General features: G+C 38.0%; 1 long non-coding RNA gene across 1 annotated transcript in view; it reads left to right on the top strand.

Annotated features, from left to right (window-relative positions):
- The window catches only part of LOC139132616 (uncharacterized), a 43,678-nt gene that overhangs the window by 24,575 nt on the left and 2,443 nt on the right, over positions 1-16,660 (top strand). The window contains exon 3 of the long non-coding RNA XR_011552377.1: positions 12,306-12,628. This is a non-coding gene — a long non-coding RNA (uncharacterized lncRNA). The remainder of the gene's footprint in view (positions 1-12,305; positions 12,629-16,660) is intronic.

Raw genomic sequence — 16,660 nt, 5'->3', positions numbered from 1 at the left:
TTTTGTATTTTTATACTCCATATTTCCTTATGCTTCATTACCCTCCAACTTTTGCATTTCAGGGATTTGAAAATAAGTTCTTAACAGTTGTTTTTTGTTTATGTTTTTTAAGTAGGTCCGGGTTCCATATCCACCACATGTGGAATATGGATTCATCCTAGTCATATTGAACGTGTTCCCGTTGAAAGCTCTGTTGAAGAGATTGCAAAGGAGGGTCTGAAGTGAAAATGTTATTGCTGCATCGAGAATGAATAAGTCCGTTGTTGTGTTTTTGGCAACACTCGGTAATGTTGAAAGTATATTTGAAACGAAATTTGCTTTGTTTTATGATTTAGTCGATGTTGAACACATGAGGAAATTAATTAGCGGCTTCGAAATTAATTCTGTCGAATGTTCCTTCTTTTATTCCTGATGAAGTTTTGGAAGAATATTTATGGAAACTTGGTAGAGTTGTTTGGAATATTAAAGCGATTCCCCTTGGCTGTAAAACGCTTCTCTGAAACATGTAAAGTCGTTCAGACGACAAGTTCATGTTTTGTTACACAATGAGAATATCAGTGGTGTGATTGAGATCAAACATGATGATCGTTTTATTCCGTTTACGTATCTGTCGATGAATTGCGTTGTTTTTCTTGTGGACTAAAAGGTCATATTCGTAAACGTTGTCCTCACTATAGATCGTCAGAAAACGACGATAATGATACTGAAAATGTTCAGAAAGACTTGTGATGATGAGAATTCTGGTTTAATGGATGTTGTTGAAAGTCGTGAAAATGTAAATGAGGATGTTGATCAGCATATGAATACTCCTGAAATTAACACCTCAACTTTGAGTAACACCTCAACGTCAACTCGCTTTGTTGAAAACAATGAGGTACAATCAGGGTCCGCTCACAAAGTCACATCTGTTGATGAAAATTCTGAAAATCAAAGACCTCTGCCTTGTAAAAACAGTCAACCCACTGAAGTCAAAGAGAAAGATAAAAGTGTTAATCCTGCTGGAGACGTCCATGCCGATGAAGACAGGGTACGAACCCCTGCTTCTCCTTCGTTCTCTCCACTCTTTTCAACTCCCGTTTTTTTTCTTTTGATCCTCCTTCATCGTCATCATCTTCACTTGTTCAGTTTCAATCCCTTGATTTTCCTGAAACTCCTTTTTCAGATGTCAAGTTGACGAGTCTCAAGATTTGTTTGCTTCTCAGTCCGAGTCTTCAAGAAAAGTTTCTCAAAGTCAGTTTCTTTGGTCTCCAGTAAAAACATCAAATTCGTTTGATGTTCTCAGCGAAGTTTCTGATCATGATAATGAGTCTGTTTCTTCTGAAATGTGTTATTTGTCAGAATTTCAGGAAAGATGCAAATCAAGTCGTCTACTTTACTTGAGTTTTAGAAAACATCAAAGGTTCTAAAAATATGATAGAAAAATGTAAAGATTATTGTTCAGATTTCAAATTCTCATAAAATCATTTATTTAACTTACACGGGTCTGATCTTGTCACTATTTGTAATGATATGGTTGTAGTCAAGTGATTGTCACATGGTCTGTACACGTTATTTCCTGTAACTTTTAGTTCCAGCATGGCTTCCATCGAATAAATAACATTTCTGTGGGACTCCGTCGTTGTTTGACTGTCATTAACCCCTCCCGGACATCACATAATGGCGACGAGGATATAGTTGTCTAACATTACTATAACAGAACGTACACAAGTAACTTTTGCGAGATTTGGTGACTTTACAGCCATGTTTTGAGTGTATGAAAATGCCAGAAACGGAGTCTACTCCTGTGACCTTGTCCGGACTGCCAGGAGTGGCAGGATTTGACTGTGAAGGTGAACCGGAGACCCTTCAACAAAGGTGGGAGCGTTGGCTTTAGGAATTTGAACTTCACGAACTCTACAACGTGTTGAAAGGTCTCAGTCAGAAAAATGTAACAACTTAGCCGGCTATTGAACCACTCTTTTTTGGGAGTGGAGATTTAGCCGACTGGTTCTGTCTCAGGCCTCTCAGCTAGGCGACTGATGCCGTATGTTGTGGGTTCGAATCCGATTGAAAACTATCCGTATTTTCTATCCTGGGTCGGTAACACTGCTGGTGGACAGAATTGTCCCCGAGGTTATCGTTCGCCCAGTTAAAGCGATGAAATTCGTTTCTTCGCTTCGATAAAGTGTGTATGTGCGATGTATGATAGTGAGCATGCGTGCGTGAGTGCTTCACGAACTCTACAACGTGTTGAAAGGTCTCAGTCAGAAAATGTAACAACTTAGCCGGCTATTGAACCACTCTTTTTTGGGAGTGGAGATTTAGCCGACTGGTTCTGTCTCAGGCCTCTCAGCTAGGCGACTGATGCCATATGTTGTGGGTTCGAATCCGATTGAAAACTATCCGTATTTTCTATCCTGGGTCGGTAACACTGCTGGTGGACAGAATTGTCCCCGAGGTTATCGTTCGCCCAGTTAAAGCGATGAAATTCGTTTCTTCGCTTCGATAAAGTGTGTATGTGCGATGTATGATAGTGAGCATGCGTGCGTGAGTGCTTCACGAACTCTACAACGTGTTGAAAGGTCTCAGTCAGAAAAATGTAACAACTTAGCCGGCTTTTGAACCACTCTTTTTTGGGAGTGGAGATTTAGCCGACTGGTTCTGTCTCAGGCCTCTCAGCTAGGCGACTGATGCCGTATGTTGTGGGTTCGAATCCGATTGAAAACTATCCGTATTTTCTATCCTGGGTCGGTAACACTGCTGGTGGACAGAATTGTCCCCGAGGTTATCGTTCGCCCAGTTAAAGCGATGAAATTCGTTTCTTCGCTTCGATAAAGTGTGTATGTGCGATGTATGATAGTGAGCATGCGTGCGTGAGTGCTTCACGAACTCTACAACGTGTTGAAAGGTCTCAGTCAGAAAAATGTAACAACTTAGCCGGCTATTGAACCACTCTTTTTTGGGAGTGGAGATTTAGCCGACTGGTTCTGTCTCAGGCCTCTCAGCTAGGCGACTGATGCCGTATGTTGTGGGTTCGAATCCGATTGAAAACTATCCGTATTTTCTATCCTGGGTCGGTAACACTGCTGGTGGACAGAATTGTCCCCGAGGTTATCGTTCGCCCAGTTAAAGCGATGAAATTCGTTTCTTCGCTTCGATAAAGTGTGTATGTGCGATGTATGATAGTGAGCATGCGTGCGTGAGTGCTTCACGAACTCTACAACGTGTTCAAAGGTCTCAATCAGAAAATGTAACAACTTAGCCGGCTATTGAACCACTCTTTTTGGGAGTGGAGATTTAGCCGACTGGTTCTGTCTCAGGCCTCTCAGCTAGGCGACTGATGCCGTATGTTGTGGGTTCGAATCCGATTGAAAACTATCCGTATTTTCTATCCTGGGTCGGTAACACTGCTGGTGGACAGAATTGTCCCCGAGGTTATCGTTCGCCCAGTTAAAGCGATGAAATTCGTTTCTTCGCTTTGATAAAGTGTGTATGTGCGATGTATGATAGTGAGCATGCGTGCGTGAGTGCTTCACGAACTCTACAACGTGTTGAAAGGTCTCAGTCAGAAAAATGTAACAACTTAGCCGGCTATTGGACCACTCTTTTTTGGGAGTGAGATTTAGCCGACTGGTTCTGTCTCAGGCCTCTCAGCTAGGCGACTGATGCCGTATGTTGTGGGTTCGAATCCGATTGAAAACTATCCGTATATACAGTATGTTATATGAAAGAAAGCTTAGAAACCCCAGTGTTCATACAAAATGATACATGAATTTTTTTAGTTTTAAATTTTTATTTTGGTTAAATTGTAATATTGCAAAATTCTCTTCAATAAAGAATATTTTCAGGCAGAATTTAACACAGTTGTCCAATGATGAAAACAACAGGATACCAAATATCATAATCACTCAATACATAAACAAAAATCTACATGGTAAGTTATATGTGGTATGTACTGTAAATACCACATAATCCTTAAGAAAAAGAAAAGTCAAAGGATTAATGATTTGAGAAATACTATTTTTTGAAAAAAAAATTAGATAGGTCAAATAGTGTGTGGAATGCGCAAATTTATCAAACCATGCAACATGACCTTGGAATATGAAATAAATGTACTGAAAAACATCAATACATGAAGGTTATTTCTCTGGACATTGTTTTTAAATGACAAGTTTCAAAAATGCCCTGACGAATTTCAGGAAAAGAAACTTACAATTTTTTGTTTGGTTTACAAGTCATACCACTGAATAGCTGCAATGTAGCCCATGGGCCCTGTTCAAGGTTTTTCTGTGTTGCCGTGTAGCACCGTGCACTAAATATTATAAGGCCATTACCTCAGTCATGTGTCGATCAGAAAGTGAGTCCTACGTTGATACATGCAAACACATTTAGAAAGGTAATTGGCTTGAAATCTGACTACTCATGATCGTTACTTGTATAATCATACATGTCAAGATGACAAAAATTTAATACCCTCCCCCCACATTGCTTGAGTAAAGCTGCACACACAAACACCTTTGGGGTATGGAGCAATAGAATCCAATAAAAGGAGCTACATTTTTTCAAATGACCTTCCTTACAAACTCACAAGTGTTAATTCTCAGGTTTCCTCTTCTGGCTTGCTATAATTTTGAAATTACCCCTCAAAGGGGTTGGACAGAAATTACTGGTGGATCGCAATATTTTTGCACAAGCGTGTGTGTACAAAATTTTTATATTTGGATTTAATTAAAAATCAGCTGTTGATAATGTATGTAATGGTAATGTATGAGAAAACTATCTAATACCTTTTCGATGCAAAACTCTATCTATGCATTTATAGATATTTGCTAATTTACATAAATGTACTTAAATGAAATAGGATTGTTACAACTGGCATGTGGACAAAAAGTTTGACCTTAGAATTTCACCAAAAATGTTCATCAACTATACATGGGAGTCAATGATAAAATTGAGAATAATTTTTTTTCCAATGAAAAACTTGGTATACTTGTACATATACAGACGTTCAATCATTAACTTAATTTTACCTGGTTAGAATATGATGGTTCAAGGTGCATATTATGTGTAAAAGAAATCTGATTATGGAATTTCACTGAAAATGTCCATCCACTATACGTGGGAGTCTATGAGAAGAGTATGAATATCTTTTTTTTTCCAATACAAAAACAGGTAAACCGTGTATTTACGTACTCTCGATTATAATATGATATTAATGTACTTGATTAGATTAGGGTGGTAAAAAAATGGATGTGTTCACCAGAAATTGGATTTTGGAATTATACCAAAATGTAGATTCACTGTACATGGGAGTCTATGAGGAAAATGTGAATATTTTTTTTCCAATACAAACTATCAAATCTGTGTATTTATAGACATTTGATAAATCATTTTAATGTTCTTAGTTAGCCTAGGATGGTTAAAGGTTGATATGTGTGCAAGAAATTGGATTTTGGAATTTCACCGAAATGTTGATTCACTTTACATTGGAGTCTATGAAAAAACTAAGAATAATTTTTTACAATGCTAAACTAAATTGATTTGTACTGTTATAGGTGTTTGATAATTGATACTAATGTACTTGATTCAAATAGGGTATTTAAAGTTCAGATTCGGACAACGATTATGATATTGGAATTTCGCCTAAAAGTATTATTTAACTTTTCATGGTACTAGTAGTCTCAGTACAGGTAACTGTTAAATAATTTCCCTGACAAAACTTGCTATATCTCTAATATGTAAGTAATAGAAATTGTTCATTGCACTCAGTGCAGTGAGCTTGATTTACAATAAGACAAGCCTCAGAGTTGTCAAGTCAAGATGTTCATGTGACAGATAATTATACTTTTGTTCAGATTTACAGTTAAATGACTTCAGAGAATGAAATCATGCAACGAATCATTTTTATCTCCCAGAATATTTCTGAACACTGACACTGCTTTTTGACGGGACGGATACTTATGAAAATTAAGTGACCCCCCTCTGAGCTGTTTGAAAAATACATGACCCCCCTTTGCAGTTTTCAAATTTAAGGTGACCCCCCTGGATTTTGCCGGCCCACCCCCGGCCATAATAACTGAACGCTCCCTTAGTAGCTGCAAATTTTGCCCACACCAAATACTACATGTCTATAAAAAAGGGCCTCGGTTGCTACTCTGGTGTCAGTCTGCACGCATGCTACATTGTTCTGTGCGGTAGGGTTTATAATACGGCTATGGCATAGTCATAGCCGAGCCCCGGAGCCAATCTCAGCACTCTTGACTCATACCGGCGTTAGGGCTAAAACCTTACCATCATGCATCGATATCGGTTAGTACTGTGACAGACAATTGTTTTCAGTAAATACTAATAGTAACCCCCGTTGTTTATTTTACGGCCACGTGTACGTTTTCCATGGAATTCTCTTCTACTTCAAGAATTAGTCGCTCGCTACGATCATTGGAGCCAGAAGCGGAGCAACTACCTCCATGCTATATGGCAAGCCATGGTTGGTGGATGGACCGTGGGCAAGCGTTAACTTGGTCATTATATGCTCAGTGTTTCAAATGTCTTTACAAACGGCTATGCTAGATCTGCATAGTTTTCCTTTTTGATGAACATTAGTATTGTATTTGAAGGGAAAGTTGTAAAAGCAACAATTTGTCTTGCTTTATTCGGAATCATAACTGTCTTACAAAGAGTACTCTTGATTCACTGCCCGCGTGCGGGGGTTGTCAACCTGATGTAATAGCCATTCCCCAGATTTCAACAGATATGAGTGTGTGCGTAAACAAGAAAAGTAAACTCATGAATTTTAATAGACGTGGTGGGTATGGCCGATTTGCCCCAAATAAGCCATACCCACCGCGTTTAAATCTGTGTGGGGAAAAGCTGTCATGCCAAGCACACTCTCCCTCTTTGCCAACACCTAACTCGTTATAGGCACCGTACTCCTTGGCATGAGAAGGGGTAGTAAGTTAAGAAGATTCTTGGCTGGCATGTCCCTTCTCATAGGCGGTTAAGCGGCATTTTCCTGCAAGATTTAAGGTGTTCTTGTCCTAATTCTTAGCAAATTTCTATTGCTCTTTTCTTGCTTCGGAAGTGTGTTTTGCTTTCTCCTATTATATGGAGAGTTTTCATGCACCTCGTATCTTGCCTTCTGCTAACGACAAAATTGTGTTTTTTCAGATTTCGTTGGTACCTTTCCTCATGTTGCTGTGATATAGCTACCTGTTTGCCTTTTTCGCAAGTTTTCTCTGACTTGCTTCGACTTCAGTGTCATATCCATTTTGCAGTTTTTGCTGTTATTCATAGTATCCACTTTGCTTAGTTTTTTCAGTAATTGATCATCATATGGTATTACGCATTTGTATAATTTCAATTGTGTTTTTCGTCCCACAAAATTGAAATAATTTGATAGGTACTTTTCTATACAGGGGTTTTATTTTAGTAATAAACGTTAATTTGAAAAATCAAAAATTCTTCTTCTTCTTCTTCTTTCGTGACGTTTTGCAAACTTCAAGGGCATAATCTAGTTGCTATCTTGGATTGAGCACTGTTTTTCAACATGAAGATTTTCGAGCTGCATATATATATATATATATATATATATATATATATATATATATATATATATATAAAATATATATATATTATGTGTGTGTGTGTGTGTGTGTCAAGTTCGAAAATCTTCACGTTGTACAACAGTGCTCAATACCTGTAGGGGATAGCATTTAGTGTAAAAATTGATGACAAGTTGAAAACAGGACTAATGTGTAACTCAGAGTTTTATGCTTCGTGTGTCCTCTGTAGCGATCATCAGACGAATGGTTCAGCTCAATTTATATTTGAATGTTTCGGTTGCATCGCTATTGTTATTCTGCTCATGGTTCTGTATGTTTTTGTTACGATTACGTGTGTTTCCACATTATGTGCTGGGTGTTCCATTTCTGGAGTACGGCTGTGATACTCAGAAAGGCAGAGTCTGTTCTCAGAGTGACATTTTAGATGAGCTCTGATCGTTTGTTTAGCAGCTTAGACTTGTGAGCATTGATGAGAAGCATTGTTTTTTCTGTCAGACGAAGGTTGCATCATTTGTTGCATTTAGTACGCATTGGCAATGCACAAAACAGACCAGCTAGTTGAGTGTTGCATATTTCTGTTCCTTATATCCCATACGTGTTTGGAAAGTTCTGTAATGTTTTTGCATTTTCGTGGGTGAATGAGAGTAGTTTGTTGAAGAAGCAGGTTTCAAAAGAATTTTCTGTGTGGCCAATGTAATTTATGCTGCCACCGTCGTTCGTCGATACTTTGGAATTGTAAATAATTTCTCTTGTTTGGTATTCACCTGAAAGCGGACATGTAGTTTTTGCCCGACAATATTATTGCAATCAGCTTTATTTGGCTCAACAGTGTGATTCCGTAAAGGAATATCTACAAAACCCGATTCATAGAGAAGGTGAAAGTGTGGTCAAACACATGAGATGTAAGGCTTTGTACTTCCTGAAAGATAGAGACAGTATTGATGAGCAGAAATAGGAGTTCAGACGACTTGTAGGTCTCTTCGTCCAAAACATCCTTGCACAAAAATACGACTAAAATCAAATCCATCTATAGAGAGACGAGGGCCTAGCTGTCTTCAAAATATCTCAGGTAACAATGCAGAGAAAATAAAGAACAATAAATCACTTTCTTCGATATAGGACTGAAAATACTATCGAGACTTTAACTTTAAAATAATTTACTTACTGGGATTTAACATTGAACTTCTCACATTTGAAAGTACTCTCCGTATAGAAAGCCCAACGACGTACCAGTTTATATTTTCAAACCGTCCAACCATCCTCCTGTGATCACCAAAACTTTACTGTCTGCGCATATCAGCGCTCTGAAGTGTTGAAAAGACATTCAACAAAGTAGCATCTATCATTTTGTACTCTTCCAGTTAAAATATCCATATCATGGTATGGAGAATTGTGACATTGTACTTGTAAACGATGTCTGATATAAAATGAAGTAACTGTACCGCTTGTAACATATGCTACAGGATGAATAAAATTTGTTTGGAAAAGATTACTCATCAAAGCCTTCACCCAGGTCTTTTGTTCAATTCTAATATGGATACGTACGGCATATAAATCTATTTTGCGTATGATAACATTGTACGCCAGAGTCTGCGACAGTTGTGTGATACTACAGTATAGCTATAGAAATGCAAGATCTTAAGATGTGGTTTTGATTCGTTTCTTGGGTAGTATCTCAGATAGCAAGAAAGTCTTACTACCTTCAACAATTACTCCACCACCTAGAAACGAAATTCTACGTCCTAACCATGTACATGAGAGTGTAAGTTTAATAATTATTTGAGTTCTGTCTGAAGACCGCAGGATGTATGAATGCATTATGCTCGAAGTAATTTGTTATATACAGGAGATCTGTGGGCTGCTGGGGCAAAATAAAACTTACACCACCCCTTAGCCTAGACTCACTCAGTTGGATAGTTTTGTGCAGCGTTTTAACCAATGCATTGTTAGTTACATTCGTACATACATGGATCCACTTGAAAATCAGTCAGATTAGCATAAGAACTTGAGTCGTGCAACCTTCGCATACCGTTGCATGATCCACCCTTCCAAACCGGAAACATAGGGGTAACGCCAAAGATGTTAATGCTAGGTATGGATTTGATATATCCACTAGATGTAGCAGTTGCATCTGACCCAGCGGATAGGTCAAAGGAGACAGATTTTGTCACGAATTTGAGGGAAAGATTGCATGAGGCACATGAACATGCCCGGACTAATCTAAAAACCACAGCTCGTAGGCAGAAAGTGTTATATGACCGTTCTGCTGCAAAGCATGGGTTTATGTAGGAAGCTGCGTGTGGCTGAAGGATGAAAAGGGGAGACAGGGCTATTCTCCAAAGCCTCAGTTGTTATATGAAGGTCCATAGCTGATTATCAGTAAATTGACTTATGAAGTTTACCGTATACAGAGAAGCCCATGAGCTAAACCTGATATTGTACATTATGAGAAATTAAAGGCTTACCAGGGGAATGATCTCACTTCATCGTTAAACAAGGAGACATTGTTGCCGGTTGACTAGAGACTGCTGATCGGTAAACCACCTTATAGGCTATCACCAAATGTTAAAGTTTTAGGACAGTAAATCAGATGTAGTCACTTCTAAGAGTTTTGTAAAGAGAGATAGAGTGAGCAAAATTGAAGATGACATTTGTCAGTCTTCTGACTCTAAATTGGTAGTTCTCCTACTCCAGTAACGGCAGAGTCAGTAAAAGTGCCTGGAAAAAAGTAATGCTCCGGATTTAGCTGAATTAATCAGTGACATAGATACTCGTGATAATTCTGTGGATTAGTCAGATAATAACAGAATGGGTTAGGTATCCTAGACGACAGAGAAGGTCACCATAGTTTTATAGATACAGTACAAGGTTGTTTTTTGCATTTGTTTTGAGAGTTTAGAAATTTTGTAGGAATTTCTTATATTTCAGAATTGTGTAAATTCACAGTTTTCAAAGTGATTTAATACGTTAGAAATTTTGAAAGAAAATAAAGAGAAAGGATTTTGACGTCAGAGTTTTTTAGAAGTTTTCTAGGATTTGATAAGTTTCTTGTGTGAGAGGTAATTCATTGCCCATTCAGAGAAGTTTCGTTTATGGCAGTATAGTTATATTTAGCGACTGCTTGACGTGTTTAGGACTATATTTTTGTGAGTTATTCTGATTAAGTGAGGATTTTTACTGTTCAAGTTTTGACTGTTTTGTGTTAGCAATTTTGTGTGGAAGCCATACATATTGACACAGTTTTTCTGAGACAAAGTAAATACAATTTAGGGATCTTTTGATAGATTTTTGCTGTAATTGTGGTGTTATAGTGTTTTCAGAGTTTAGTAGGTAGTATGAACTATGACAGAGCAGCTGGTTTGTTAGTTGAGCTGTTGTGACCGAGACTACAGACAGGTGACCAGTGTGCATTTTGCACACAGCAAGTTTTTGGTTGTGTTTATATACAACGGTTTATGTTGTTGACAGACGGTAGGGACCTTGTGGATATCGCAAGTCTTTCCCAGATTGTAGGGCTTTGGATTGGCTAATCCCTTTTCTTCTGTCTTTCCTATATTTTCGTTATTCGTACTCTCAAGGGACTTCGAATGCTTAAGTCTGAGGCAATGTTATGGAAACGGTAATGAATACGTAGCTAGTAGATTGCTCGTGTCACTGCGTTGCTATGATGGCTGTTGCTAAGCATGTCTAGAAAGGTTCTAGAAGGGAAGCTCTGCTGTGTTTTTAACCTAATTTTGCCTTTTCTACTGTGATAGTCAATCCAAGGCCACTCTATCGCAAGATCATAGTGCTGTTTAGCTGCGGAGATGGCGATAGCTTTTGTAAGTCAAGGGCAGAGCAACGTGCAGGTGTTTACTGTGAAGACCTCTCCGCTCAGGCGGGCTTGTTGTCACGCTACCAGAGTCGAGTGGAGCAGTTTGGGTGGAGAGATTTACAACATTACTTTAGTTCGGGGCCATGTACTAGAGTAGTGTCGACTATATCGTCTTTACAAGAGCCCCTATAAGTAATGCAATATATACTTTTAACAATGGTTATATGTCTGTTTGGTTTTTTTTTCTAATTTGATTACCAGCGTGTGTACATTTTGTTTTTTTTTCTGGTGAAACACAAGATCAGTTATATTTCCCAAGATAAATGAAAGTAGGTCCAATATTATCTTAACTTATCAAAATTATGTTTGATCTGGTCAATATACGAACATTCCTTATTTCCTAGCACTTCCTGACTGACTAAATGAATGTATTCAAAGATGCCCAAGGACATCAAAATTTGGGACAACATGTCCATATCCTAAAATTACACAAATAAGAACCATAGAAAACATCATTGTTATAAAAAAAGAAGATCGGGTTGCAAAACACAAAAAAGATAAGATGTTCTCTGCAAGGGTAGAAAAGCTTATATGTAGATATTCATCAGAACTTTTGAAGATTTAATTGATTGTTTTTAGAATCCATTTGAAGTGCACATGTTCTTTAAGTTTCAAAGCGGATGCGATCGCACGTCTGTCAAGAAATATGTTGCAAAATGCTGGGCATGTCCTATACATTTTCTATGCTGCCCTCTAGAGATCATTCATATCTATACATACTCTCGGGTAAAGGTTGCTATAATCAATGTAGACTCCATCATCTAAGCAGTTCAGCTAAATTATGGTCTGTCGTGTCGTTTCCTTATCTAATTAAGAGAGTAACAGATTATGATGATAAATATATAAAAATAAGATTTTCTGTACACCACTTTCATATTTTTTCATTGCAGGCTGTCGACTTTGGAGCATTTGCACAAACTACCAAAAACATGTTGCTGCTACAGAGGTGTACACACGGCATGCATTTAATATTCATAATGCAAAATTTGTACTTTGGGATGTACCAGGTTGTTCATTGGCAGGCTCAACAAAAAATTGACTAAGGTGCTGGAAAACATAATCAAGGGAAAGGAACCACCCAACTGTGACATTGGCACACAAACAGGAACCAGCGACCCAAGTAGAAGAATACATGCTGTTGTTGCAATACAAAATGGGCTATCTGATGTAGAAGCAATGCACTGTATTTTGCGGGACGTCTCAAAATCATTTGGTAAGAACCATAACTTTTAATGGTTACGATACATATTCTTATCCTAAAATCACATAGAAAAAGGGTTATATGATTTTTATTATAGTGAAAACTAGTGTTTGTCCTTATGCATGTCGTCAAATCAAAGAGGGAGAGAGGGAGTGATATGTTGGCTGGTCGGATGGATAGAAAGACGGACGAATGGTCTAGCTGATAAATCAATGGATGATTGATGGTTGTAATTATTATACATTCCATGCCTGTATTGCATGCTCCGATTGTTCAGACATTAGTGATATGAACACGTATTTTAACATGTTAAATACGAATTATATTTTCACTGTTACCGAACTACTTACAGCTACGCATACGCGTGACCTTCGCCGGTATGCGTGACCTTCGTTGGTATGTTCATATATACATGTAAACCAGCTGAGCGAATATGACTTATGACACTCCGAAACGTCATTATTATTGTGGTCAAAATTGTGTTGTTTGCAGTCAGTTCATGGGCATTGCACTTAGGTACAAGTACACTTGTACCAAAAACATACAAACCAACGCACCAAAAATTCGTATGTTCAGCCGACACCTGGTATCGTTCACGGCCGGCCCCATATGGCACAGTGCTTTCACGTCGTCTACGCTGCTAAAGATTACGATCCCGGTTGACAATGCATCATGATAGAACAGCTATACGACAAGTTTCTTATTGAAATATCTTACACTATCTGGTTGGTGAGTTACATCGTTTACAGGAATAAATGAGCTACAAAATCAAACAGCATTGAAAATACTCGAGACAGACAAGGTGAACACATATTTCCGATTTGTACCTGTCAGTGGGATTTACGGGTCATGATCGTGTCCAGCGTACCGGTGCGGGTTTTTGATACAATGTAAGATACTAGGGAAACTCAATTTTTGTTTAGGTTGTTGAAAGAAGTTTAGTTCTATTAAATAACGAAATATACGGGTAGACGATGTAAATACCTTTAAAATGTTTTTTTGTACATCAACGAAATCACGAACGAGTTACAAGGCCGCAGCTAAGTTACTGTGTACTTAGGGACTGGACACAAATTACAGGGTGGGGGTGGGGGTGGGCCGGTGTTTTTTGGGGTGGGTCGCCATTTTTCGCGCAAGCATTTTTGAAGGGTCATAAAATTTTGTGCAAGCCTATGGGGAGGGTCACCTTTTTTCATGCATCAAAGCTGAAATTGCATGTGCACGTATTGAAGAATATGGAATACTGAAAAAAGAAAAAATACCTCCTGGCACTTTCATTTTCTGCCATTTCCATTTTCGGCGCGCCCTTCGAGCGCCAAGGTATAATAAACAATGTATTGATGATCCAAGCAGCCACATTGATTTAAGTTGTCATGATTTCTACTTATCCAACTCCTCTATTGTCCATAATTGTCCCCTTTTATGACTCTTTCAATAACAATTTGGGAGATCACTTATTTCATATCATTCTCCCATTGGCAATACATTAGGTATAGGTCGGTGTCAAATGTTCATGTCGCTGTATGTACATTTTTTATTTTTTGAGGACATTGACAGAATACAAACTATTCAGAATAGTGCAAAATGTCATCAATAACAACTGGAAGCTTCAGGTCGAACAACTTTTGAATAACATTTAGGATCAGATAACCTATGAGTTATTTGTAGTTTCCTCATAGCCTACAATGTATAGTGAATCAACATTTCGATGAAATTCCAAAATCGAATTTCTTGCACAACCATGGACTTGAAACCACTCTGGTCTAATCATGAACATTAATACTAATACTTAGGTGTAAATAAATGCACAGATTTACTTAGTTTTGTATTGGAAAAAAATATTCATAGTTTTGTCATAGACTGCCATGTATAGTGAATCAACATTTCAGTGATATGCCAAAATGAAATTTCTTGCACAACCATAGACTTGAAACCACTCTAGTCTAATCATGAACATTTATACCAATAATCGAGTGTACATAAATAGAAAGATTTACCAAGTTTTGTATTTTAAAACAAGTATTCTTAGTTTCGTCATAGACTACAATGTATAATGGATGAACTTTTTATGCGAAATTCCAAAAACAAAGTTCTTGTACACAGATGCACGTGTTACCACCCTCTTCTAATCAAGTACAATTATGTCAATTATTCAGGGTCAATATATGCACAAAAATTACATATTATTAATTGTGAAAGAATTTTTTACAGTTTTGTCATAGACTCCCATGTATAGTGGATCAACATTTTGAGTGAAATTCCAAAATCAAATATCTTGTTCACATGTGCACTTGTAAACAACCCATGCTTATCAAGTATATTTATATCAGTTATTAAACATCTATAGATGAACAGATATTGCTAGTTTTATATTGGAAAATACACGTTCATAGTTTTCTTATAGTCAACTACCATGTATAGTGAATCAACATTATCGATGAAATCTAAAAATTACATTGTTTGTACACGCATGCACTTTTTACCTGCCACTTCAAGCAAAGTACATTTACATGAATTATCACACACATATGATTTGAAATTTTTGGACAAAGCGTTATATCAGCCACATTTTGCCTTCCTTTTGGGATGGGGATTTCAAAAGTATAGCAAGTCAGAAGGGGGGTCTTGAACACATTGCGGGTTTGTTGGGGGTATTGAGTAACAGGGGAGGGTCATTTATTTTCATGCACGGATAAGGGGGAGGGTCACTAATTTTTGTGCATGAACTTTTGAAGGGTCACTATTTTTGATGCAGCGGTGTTTCGAAAAACACCGGCCCACCCCCTGTAATTTGTGTCCAGTCCCTTACTATATGTTTTTTTTTCTAACCCGCTCACGAATTTCTTTCTAAATTGGTAAATTCGGCATATTTGCAATCTAAGGACATGTATAATTCTTTGAGAAAGACTGACGGCTATTATATCTACTGTGCATTCATAGATGTCGCAGAGCTGCTTGCTCTATGCTCTCAGCTGTTCATACTCGATTGAGTTTGAAATCGAACGCTGGCGTGGCGCGAGTATTTTGACCCGATTTTGGTGGGCCTCATGCATTACTTTAGCGAAGGAATACGGATATGTTTCAATAATAGGGATATGTTTCAATAAATATGAACTAAACGTTATCATCAGAAAGTCAGTTACCCCCAATTTTGCTGTCGTGAGGTCAAAAATTTCCATCAAAGTTCATTAGTTTTCCATACTGCGAGCTGCTACCCGATGTTTATTAGCATTTATAAAAAATATAGCCATATTTTCCATTCGTTCACAAAAAAAATTACAAGTTCCATTTTTGAAGTAAATTCTTAATTAAAGTGGTTTCAAACTTTCCAAAACTACGAATGAATACTTTGTTTTTACGCGAATATACACTCACCCAAACTGTCTACGCAGTACGCGACAGCGTACACACTGGCCTCACTCAAGTCACAATGTCGGTGGCTGCAATAATTGTAGCCCACGGGCCTTTGTTTATCGTGTTGGCTATTCAGTCCCGGCCAGTGGCTGAATAGCCAACACGGCAAACAAAGACCCGTGGACTACAATTATTGCAGCTATGTCGATAGCTATGTCGATAGCTATGTCGCGCTCAACGTACTTGTCGATCAATTTCCATCGAACCGCTCAACAAAATTTCATGAAACCTTCGATTCTTACTAAATATACTGGCCTCACTCAAGTCACAATGTCGGTAGCTGCAATAATTGTAGCCCACGGGCCTTTGTTTATCGTGTTGGCTATTCAGCTTAAGCCACTGGCTGAATAGCCAACACGGCAAACAAAGACCCATGGACTACAATTATTGCAGCTATGTCGATAGCCAACACGGCAAACAAAGGAGCGTGGCTAAAATTTTGCAGTGGAACTGTCGATAGTGGCACTCGTGCTACCTCCCGGTCGCGCTCAACGTACTTGTCGATCAATTTCCATCGAAACCGCTCAACAAAATTTCATGAAACCTTCGAATCTTACTAAATATACACTAAATTTCATCATCAGATAGCCGCTCATCCAAAATTTTGCTGTCTTGAGGTCGAGATTTTCG

The sequence above is a fragment of the Ptychodera flava genome, chromosome 5, assembly GCF_041260155.1.
Source record: "Ptychodera flava strain L36383 chromosome 5, AS_Pfla_20210202, whole genome shotgun sequence".
NCBI lineage: Eukaryota > Metazoa > Hemichordata > Enteropneusta > Ptychoderidae > Ptychodera > Ptychodera flava.
The sequence above is the reverse complement of the archived record's forward strand: the minus strand, read 5'-3'. Positions and strand labels throughout refer to the sequence as shown.